Source organism: Anas platyrhynchos, chromosome 3 (assembly GCF_047663525.1).
Source record: "Anas platyrhynchos isolate ZD024472 breed Pekin duck chromosome 3, IASCAAS_PekinDuck_T2T, whole genome shotgun sequence".
NCBI lineage: Eukaryota > Metazoa > Chordata > Aves > Anseriformes > Anatidae > Anas > Anas platyrhynchos.
The window spans coordinates 64934921-64945482 of NC_092589.1; the positions used below are offsets into that span (position 1 = coordinate 64934921).

At 37.5% G+C, this 10562-nt stretch overlaps 1 long non-coding RNA gene across 1 annotated transcript; it reads right to left on the reverse strand.

Moving 5' to 3' along the window:
• Positions 1-444: 444 nt before the first annotated feature.
• Positions 445-5642, reverse strand: LOC140002011 (uncharacterized). The gene is made up of 3 exons (XR_011807859.1): positions 5400-5642; positions 3227-3360; positions 445-2522 (listed from the first exon to the last, which is right to left on the reverse strand). It is a non-coding gene; the product is annotated as an uncharacterized lncRNA (long non-coding RNA).
• Positions 5643-10562: the final 4920 nt, after the last annotated feature.

The window sequence follows — 10562 nt, forward strand, 5'->3', positions numbered from 1 at the left end:
GAGGCTGGCTAGGTAAACAGCTGGCTGGGTAAGCGTTTGCAAAAAATAGTGTAAATGAAACATTTCCAGTGTTCTAATTGCTAATTTTAAAAGAAAGCGTAGTTCCAGCAAAGTAAAAATAACGATATGGGATCAAGCCTACATACAAGGCCTGCTTTCAGGACCAATGTTAATATACATACATACATACATACATATATACATACACATATAACAACAAACAAACAGGAAAAGAGGAAATTTTGAATTAAGCTTCCTACTAACTTCAGGGTGAATTTAAAGGCAATATAATATATATCTACGTTGTCCAGAGAGAGTTACTCAAATGCAGAGCTAAATCTGCTTATAAACTCAAGGAAATCTTTTGGCGGTTTGTTTGTATATCACTAGGGAAAAAGCAAACTGCAGAAAAAGTAACAGAATTACATTCTGAATTGGCTTTATTTCAATCTTTCATTAATTATGCATCCATTTATAAGACAAATTAACTGAATCCTCACTTATATTTTTAGTATGGCATTTTAATTAGATGAAAATGAGAATAAGTGGGAATAACTAATTAGAAAAAATCAGCATAATGGCAAGATTCATTAAAAGAAAGGCACAAACATCCAAAGCAGTAAATCTTTAGCTAAATGTTAGCACCCAGACTATCTGATGTGAAGTATGCAAAATGACAGAATCAATTAGAAACTTGGACCAAAGCCTGTTTTTATCTTTTTGCCAGTTGGAAGGAGTAAACAATTAATTCAGAAATTTAAATCAGGAGATATTTTCACCTCTTGAAACTCAAAGACTGCAGAGAAAATTTACAGAGGATTGTGATTCATCTTCTTCCAGCTGCAGCCATTTTCCTTAGGAAAAAAAAAAATGGAGGGGGAGGGGAGAAGCTTTCTTGCAAGAAAGGAAAGTAGAGCTAGCAAAAACATTTCTCAAAGAAATAAATTAGGTTTTACTGTGTAAGCAGGAAAAATAAATTTTGGTACAAGACAATTCTAAAGAAATGCAGTAAAATAACAGACATGATGTATAAATCATCCTTACTTTATTGCCTAATTCTACTTGTCTCATGTGAAAGAATAACGCTCTTGTTGTTTCTAATTGATATTCTGTGTTGGTATAGAACACAGTAATTTGGCTCTGCTGTTTCATTTGCAATGACAGAGGAAATAAGGGTGATTTTCAAGAAAAATAGATTTTAGACTTGTTCAGAGAAGCGTGAATAACTCACTAGAAACAAATTTGAAATCTGTTTAAATTAAGATGTGTATTTAATATATACTTCCTACATCAAATCAGTAATTTCTGAAACATTCTCATGTTATTATAATACCTAGAAAAGATGTGTAAGGAGCAAACATATACATGGACAGATATTAAAAGTGAGAAATTATAGGGTATGGAAAGATATTTGCACAACAGTACTAGTATTATCCTGAGATGAGACAAAATGGTAGTATATGGAGTGACGTCACATCACCTAGTTGAAAGATGAGAGAACACACAATTTTAGAACCAGATGTTTTTCTGGAAAATATTATAATTATTTATTTTCTCCATTCTTTTCATGCTTTTTTTTTCACTTAAGTTCACTTTCATTTCTTTTTCGATCACTTCCCAAACTCCAATACCTGGATGCTCCCAAGAACTCTGCTTCTGAGATTCTACATATGTCATGATTTCATATACACTGATATCAATTCCATAAAGCAGGTGTCTAGTGCTTAAAGATTCCTGTGAAATATAGGTAATATACTCATGTCTATGCTAGGTACCTGATACACATACCGCCCTGTGAGAACTAATGCCATGATATTTACTGTAGCTGGCTAGTATCTGTTTATATTACACGGGAAACATAAATGTAAGTGCCACAGAAGTCCCCATGCTTGGAACAATAATGAAAATGAATAAAAACACTGTGGAACACACATGGGCAACTGTCGTAGGACATGACTTTCTAATCCAGTGGCCCATATTTTGCCCAAGACCCCAAAATTGGGCCTTGGATTTTCTAAGCAACACAAGAGGAACAGATGTTGTGTTTTAAATTGATTTGAAAAGAATTAATTTTAGTCTCCAGAAAGTGCTATCAAACTAGAACCTCTGCAGACTTGCTCACTTCACAGGGAAAAGTGCCGAGCTTCCAAAATATCCTTGGCGTCCCCTTAGAGCCATTTCCTGAAACAAATGTGACACATGAACTTATTCAACTGGAGTCATATTTAATTGTCATGTTTAGTTGTCATAATCTTTGTTAAAATAAAAGATTTGGCTCTTCTTCAGCCTCGCATACAGCTCTCTGTCCTCCTGCCACTGTGACTTGTGGTCCCAGCTGAGTTTGTCCTCTCCCTGCCTGCACCGTGGCCTTTGTGAGGAGCTACATGGAGCTTACCCACAGTGAGTACCAGGCTGAGGGAAACCATCCGGCAGCATCATACAGGAAGCCATGAGCCAAATTCCTCATGCATCCAGGTGGTAAAGGGAGCTGCTGATCTCCTCAGCGACAGAGGCTGTGGCTCCTGGGGAATGACAATACCAGGCAGAGATGGCAAGGAGTGTCATTGACATAGTCATCAGGCCCAACGTGACCTCAATAGACTAACTATCCTGCACCCTGGTGTATGTCTCACATCGTACCAAGATTTAAATGACAGACCAGGGCACTAGTTTTGGCCTTGGTATTTACCTCACTACAGACTAACATGGATGGACATACTAACATAGCACACAGTCAAATGCAAACAATCATGAAACCTTGAAATCTTTATCATTTGAGAAGGAGGCAGAAGACAGTTGCAGAGCAGTGAATATAAAAAGTCTGCAACTCCTTCCTGGATTTATGTGGCTTTTTCTTCTAATTAATCTAATTGCAAAATCTCAGCCTTGGAGCCAGAAAACTTGCATTCCTCTCCCGGTTCTGTACCTTTAATCAGATAATTCAATAATATTTTATTTTATGTTGTCAAAGCCAAGTGAGTACATTAGAATGAATATAGGCCCTGATCATGGGCTTTTACCATCCTTACACTAAAACCCCACACCAAAATTCTTTGGCTTAAGTTCATTTGCCAAACAAACAAAAAATACGCCCTTGCAACAAGGTGTTTGATATCCTTGTTCTACAACTGTGAATGGTAACAATGTGAGCATGACACAGCTTCTAGCCTAATACTATATTTTTTTTCTTACAGGCTGACAGCTGCAAATAATGAATTTAACTTACGTTTTCCTTTGTAGTTAGTACTGATGCCAGATATTTTGAGTGAATGATAGTGGAATTGCAAGCTCCTGTACATTTACACATGTCCACTAGATGATGCTATATAACTTTTCCATCTCCATTACTTTCAGAAGTAACTGGAAAAAAAAAAAAAAAAAAAAAAAAAAAGACTGAAATAGAACTTGGTTTTAATACACGGGTAAACATGCACATAAGCAAAATCTTAGCATTTGAGTAAAAAATATCCTCATTCCACTCCCAGTTAGCATTTGTTAACAGATGGATGCGATGAGAGGGTGCATCTGATTTTAGGGATCCTTGTGCCAGATCAGAAATATTGTAGCAATGTGATACATAACAATTTCTAACAAACATTTGACAGCAAAAGTTCTTTCAAAAATGTTAAAAAATTAAGTTTTCTCAGCATTTTTTTTCCCCCCTCTGGATCAGGTGTGTTATTTGCTCCTGCAGTCAGGAAAAAAAAATCCTTAAACTGGCATAAACATCGCGTGCTTCAACTAAGTCAGCTTTCTTTAGTCCAGATGAAACTTGTACTGCCAGGGGTAATATGGTGGTGTACAGGATCGGTATTAATAAATATTCTATTATTGCCAGAAAGGAACTAATGGCCAAATTCACACTGCAACTTTTCTGTACTCTTGTCCTAAAGCGTGTCCAAAAGGCTCTATGCAACTGCTGGTCTACAGCATGATTTGCACTTCCAGTTGAGCACAGCAGTGTATGTAAAATATACAAATTTAAATATAAATATATTATAATATATATATAATATACATTATATAATATATATTATATACATTATATACATTGTATATAATATATTTATAAAATATTATATATAAAATATATATTTTTATGTAATATATAGACAGAAATATAAATGTAAATATACATTTCTTTATAAATCAAGATAGGAGGATTTTGGCTACAGGAGAAGAGGACAGAGAAACATTGCAGGGTAGACAGTATGTGTGGTGTCTTTCACACATTCCACATCTTTGCATCACCATTTAAGCACTATCCAGTTACTGAATCTGAGTCTCAGGATGATTATAGATAGAGATACAGACAAGTTCCTCTCCACCTGAGTCTTTCAGCATTTTCAGAAATGCTGAAAGGAACAATCCCCAATTTTGCTGTCTGGGAACTGGACTAGCAACTGTCCCTGCCTCAGGGAGGTATTGATCTATGCAATTTCCAGAAATCCCTGCTCAGGGGACATTGCCTGCGCACTAATGTGTTCATCAGGCAGTCATAAAAATTACTCTGCCGTCATAGATGGACTCATTTCACATCACTGGTGAAGGTCTCCATTATCTGAATGTCCTGAATCAGACTAACTGAAAGGTTAATTGATGAGGGCACATGGACTTGAGCTATGATTTAGACTTGCTGGAAAAATATTTTGATTATTCTCCAATGCTTTGGTAGTTATTACAAGACATAGCTTTAAAAGGTTCTTCACCAAGATTTGCAAAATGCTTCCAAAAGACTTGGTGTCTGACCACATTATTTATTTATTTATTTGTTTGTTTGTTTGCTTGTGTGAGCGCTACAGAAAAACAGTCTCATTTGCCTTCTAGACTTTTACAAGCCACTGCTCAAAAAAACTCTTTCCACTACATGGATGTACAACAAATTCATCATTTTCAGGAATGTGACTGAGCCAAACTTTATAAAGAACTTACTGAGTATTAGAGGTCTTGGGTGACCTTATTAGAGGTGACCTGCTCCATCATGTGTAAATATTTTTAGCCAATCTGCTCATTTGCTTAAGGTTGAAAAACACTAATGCACTTGGATTACAGTTCCTTTGCTTGCATAATTTACCCAGTGACTGTTCTCAAATGACACCAAAAAACATGTCAAGGATAGCAGCATCCTTACACCCTGCTTGTCATGTGCTGTTTCCAGGATTACCTGCTCCATCTTCCTTCTCCTGCTCCTTGCAGACCACTCCTCAAAGGAGACAGGAGTGAGTCTGCTCCTGCCCAGATCCCTCTGCCTCTGTTCAGTGCTGCCCCTTTGTGACAAAGATGACAATCTCCATAATATCTCCTTTTTCCTTTGCTGTTTTTACCCCAGCCAGGAACAGAGGGAGGTTGAAGAAGAATTCAGCTTCTAAATCCCCCAGCAAGAACTGAAGAAAACACACCTGGAGTAGGCAAGAGCTGTGCTGGGCTTTGCCAGCCCTTCTGCAAGGATTGCATTTCTTTTCCTGTGCTCATGCAGGCTCATCACCATGGCTCCAACATTGCTGTGTAAGGTTTGTTCACCAAGGTGTTGGAGAGCTGGGTGACAATGGTTAGCTCTTGATTGGCAGAGCAAGGATGGATGGAGCAAATAACACAAGAGCCCTCCACTTCTAAATAACAATGGCATCTGACAGATGGCTTCATTCTTCTCTTGCTGTACCAAAGAAAACAATCATGCATTAATACTAATAACTAAAATATAATATTAATAAAAGTATTTGTTAACATAACTGATATTTTACAGTTAAATGACAGAAAGTGTTTCCAATGTTTAGTCATTAAAACAGCAATATCTATATGCATTTTTCTGTTGCTTTACACATAAGAAAATAGTTGTGCCAGTACAAGAAATACTTTGCATATGATGAAAGTCTTATGGTATGTCATTAATTCAAGACCTAGTAATCACAGTGTTCTTTCACAGTTTTATGTCAGGTCTGATATGAGGAAATCAAAATATTCCATATTTTTAACCAGACTCTAGCACCCTGTTCTGTCACACAAGCATCAGCCTATGGTGAATAGCTGCTGCTGTACATTCGTTACAAGAGCCCACAGAAATTCTTTTATTGTCCTCATACAAAGAGTGTGCTTGTTCTTCCAGGATATCTAGGGAGAAAGGAGGAATTGTATGAGCTACTGATCTCTTTGGAAGTGGATTTGATATTGATTTAATATGGTACTTGCTTGATTGTACACCAGACAGAACTTCTCATAGGCACTGCTGCTGTCAAATTTTTCACAAACGTGAAAACATATATTTTGTTCTCATCAACTTTCCAACTCTGCTGGTTCTTGCTGGCTATCTTCCTTTTCCACATCATGAATCTACAAGTGCTGGCTCTGCTGTTTCCTCTTTTTGTTTGGGCCAGAGGAAGGTTTCTCTGTGGGACTCCTTGCTCAGGTTTTCTATGATCACCTGGATACCTGCTCAGCTTTTTTTTACCTGAGGTCATCATGGTTGCTAACTACTTCTAATGTGTTTAGTCACAAAATATGTAATGTCTTTAATTCAGGTGTGCATGTTTTTTGTATGTAGAGAAGTGAAAAATAAATAAATAAATAAAGGAAAGTGAACAAATGAGTTGTAAGCCTTAATCCTGAACTAAAATCAAGACAGAGATGAAATAAAGTAAATATTTTTAGTGTCTAAAAACCAATACTGGGTAGAGTTCAGCAGAACATAATGGAGCAATCTTGTTTGAGGCAATCACCTCAAAAGAAAAGATGCACGTTCTGAGATTAGATACAGCAGAGCAGCTGGGAAGGATGCTGCTGTTGTTGTAAAGAGAAGAGGGATCTGTAGCAATAAGAGTACTTGAATTTTAGCATTATCACTCCTAAAGCACAGGGTTTTGTAATGCTCTCCTTGAGCATGAGAGCAATACTGATCTCTGTCAATTGAACCTGATCATAAATAAGATTATAAGAGTGTAGCAGAGGAACAGAAGCTGTTACCTGTTGTGCATAGTGGAGAAGTTCTGATGTACGATGCCCTCGCTGTCAGCAAGACTTTTTTACCTGTGGTGTATTAAACTCACATTCTCATCAAGACTATTTTAATATACAGATGAACTTTTGCACTTAATCCCTCTACGCACCTTCAGCTTCCCATGACAGGAAATACAGCTTCCCTGAACTTATGGCCATCATATTCTGTTTCTTCAGCATTACTTCAATAGCAGTACACACCTGCCTTAGAGTTTTCTTTGTGTGCATTGAAGTGCTTTATGGAGAGATCAACACCCTCCTTTGTGCATGTGGGGAAACTATTAGATTTTGCCAGTATGCCAAGAATGATGCTAGCAGGAACTTTCCTTACTCTGTGAAGTCATAAAATGAGACTGCTCCATAACTCCTCAATTTCTCTTTTTTTGCCGGAGTGCAACATTGTTTTTGATATATCTCTGTTGCCTTAGACAGAGAGTACCCAATGTGCAAACAAATATAACTGCTTTATTATAGTTATGAAATTCTCACATATGCCCTAGAAAATGCAGACGAAAGTCTATAAAAATAAATGTAATCAAATTAGATTCATGCTTCAGTGCTCAGACTCCCAATGGCTCACAAAACATCCTACAATGAGAGAGACCATCGCTGTAGTGGTAGCTGAAGAAGCCAATTATCCTTGCTGAAAGAGGGAGATTCTGGGTTCAAGAGAAGTTTCCATGTGTCTTTTTTTTTTTTTGGGGGGGGGGGGAGGGGTCTTTAATTATAGTGAAGCTTTCAGCACTAGAGGTTTCAGTATTTCAAGCTATTAAAAGTATGATAAACCGAAAGACAGTATTGTGCTTTGACTCAGGTGGCTTTTTTTTGTTGTTGGTATTATGGATTGGTGGGAAGTATATGTAAAAGAAAAGTATGTAAAAATACTTTTAAAAACTTAAACAAACAAGCAAAAAACTCAATTTAGTCTGAGAGCAAGGAATTAACTTCCCTAAATTAACCTGTTTTTCATATCTCTTTCAAGGATTAGATCTCAAGGGTAGGAAGGGAAGAGATGGTAACAAATATTATGATGACTTTAGGAGCCTGTGACACTCAAAGTTGTGTCGTACACCCAGCAGGAGAGCAGAAGGCCTTTCTCTGCTCTGTGCAAAAGCCTCAGCAGTCCCAAGTGAGTATGGAGGCCTCTTGTGTCCAGTAGCTATATTATTTCATCTTTAAAGAAAAGCTTCATAATAAAATTTGGAACATCTGCTTTACCATGTTAAGTGAGTTTTATTTTGCCTTTTTTTTTTTTTTTTTTTTACTGTCATACAAAAATTTGTTACATGCAAATATAGCAAAGACAATTGCTGCTTTAATAAAGTTTGTTTCTAAACTTATTTTGGGAATTTATAGTACAATTAATTACTATGATTTGTAGAGTTTCCTAGGTTATATGAAGCATTTCAAGTAAACAGAATATTGTTTGTTTTTTTTTTAGTCATGGGAGAAATAATCAGTGACATGAAAAGATGTATTAACTATATGGAAGCTTATTTAGTAAAAAAAATATATATAAATAAAATCTTTTAATATTCAAATCATTGTGAACAAACCTGTGCCAGCTAACCAGAGATAAGTAAAATGGCCAATGAAACCTAATGTCTTGGCCTGGCCTTTTTAATGACAGTGTGAGATTTGCTATTGACCTCAGTGGACCCAGAATTTAATCCCAGAGGATTTTAAGGGAACGTCGAAGATCCTTGTAATACAAGGTTTGGTTGCTTCCTACACATGCCTCTTTTACAATTACAAGGTAAACTGGAACATGGGGCTAGAGGGTGTGTTTGGAAAGAGCGCATTATAGGATCTGAGCAAGCATGAGTTTGCAGAAGTGTAGGTTTCTGTGCTTTCCTTGGACATCAGCAATGGACCTTGGAGTTATTAACGGCTAAATTAATAATAAAATAAAATAAATTAATATTAATTAATTAATAACTTGTAGTTATTACTGGCTTTGTTAAGACAGATACCAACCTAAACCCCCCAGTTAAGGCTTGGAGATGGGGAGAGAAAGGTCCCCTCAGCATCCTTTTCAACCCATTGCCCAAGCATTGCCTTATCCTTAAGGGTATACATGTACTTTAATCATGGTCTCCAGTACCTTGGATCAATAAACGATTATCTCAGATCTGTCCCACAGTGCTGTGACTCCCTGTGGGCAGCTGTGCAGATTTAGGCACCGCTGTGCCAATGTGACACAGAGCCTCGTGGCTAGGCGCCAATCTCAGCTGCCCTTCCCCTATGCCACTGAACCGGGTTGCTAATTCTCCACTAAAAGAATTACACCAGAGTAAATGCGCTGCATTGAGTAACATCACCCTCTTGGGACTCAGAATAATAAATATCAGGCTACCGATGCCTTGTCTCTCTGCACTTCTGCTACAGGGGGTAAAAGTGGAGAAGAAAAGCAGACCCCTGCAGCTTGTCCCATAGTGACAAGCTCCCTCATTCCCATTTCCAGATCATCTGAGACTATCAAAGCACCTGCAAAGGTAATGCACTGACTGTGATTTCCCTGGCTGCTCTTTGGAAAGGCTCCTTCCTCGCTTCCTCCTCCTCTCCCTACCCCCACATGGGCGCGATCGCACTGAAAACACGCCAAAGGCTGTGGAAGAGGGGCTGCTGGATGGGTGACAAGCGGGTGAAGTCACCATAGAAACCGTGACTCTGGCCTCATTCACACACGAAACTGCTCTCTGGCAGCCCAGAGAGAGAGCAGAAGCCATTGTAGGCATGATCTATCCCTAGTTCAAAGCCTTGTGAAGCAATATTAGTGTACACAAGGAAGGATATTTGGGTCAAATTGTTTTCTCAATAGCCATTCTCACATGCAGTCCTTGAATCAAAAGTCATGCACCAATCTTCTTATATGTGCTTGTCGAAACACCCGCAGAGCTTTTCCTATGCAGGCAGTGTTTATGTGTACCAGGTGGAGAACCTGATATCCTGATTTTACTGTTTTGATGTGTGCCAGCAGTTGTTCCATTTCTCAACAACCAACAGGGCATTATGTAAGAAGCTTGGATATGATCCAGGATGTAAATAACAACATAATACTCATGATAGAAGGTCCAATAAATTGGTAAACAAAGGAACTGATTCACTATTGACTTATTAATTTTTAGCTTGTGTAAGTACAGTGATTTTTCCCTAGTCTTTGCAAGTATAATTTAACTAATAAACTCTCCAGCTCTATTCATCATATTCCAAAGCCGTTAAGACATAGGAATGAAAAACTTATTTTCAAAACAACTTATGCTAAACTCTTAAAGGCATTTAGGAGCATAAAGAACACAAATAAATTTGCCAACATTTTTCAAAAGTTCTAGTCCAAGAGTTATCTCCAAAAATGGCATTAAGCTCAAAAATGTCTTAGATACATGCAAAAAGCTATTGATCCTGAAATACAAGTTATAGTGAATAATTACCAGAGAGAATAAAGATGAAAGAAAAGACAGATTATCAGTCATAAGATGACAATAAGGCAGAGAGCAATTCGGGAGGCACCAAAGGTGGAAGGGAAACAATCGTCTAAGACCAGATCTTGGTAAAACTGTGTCCAGTTTTGC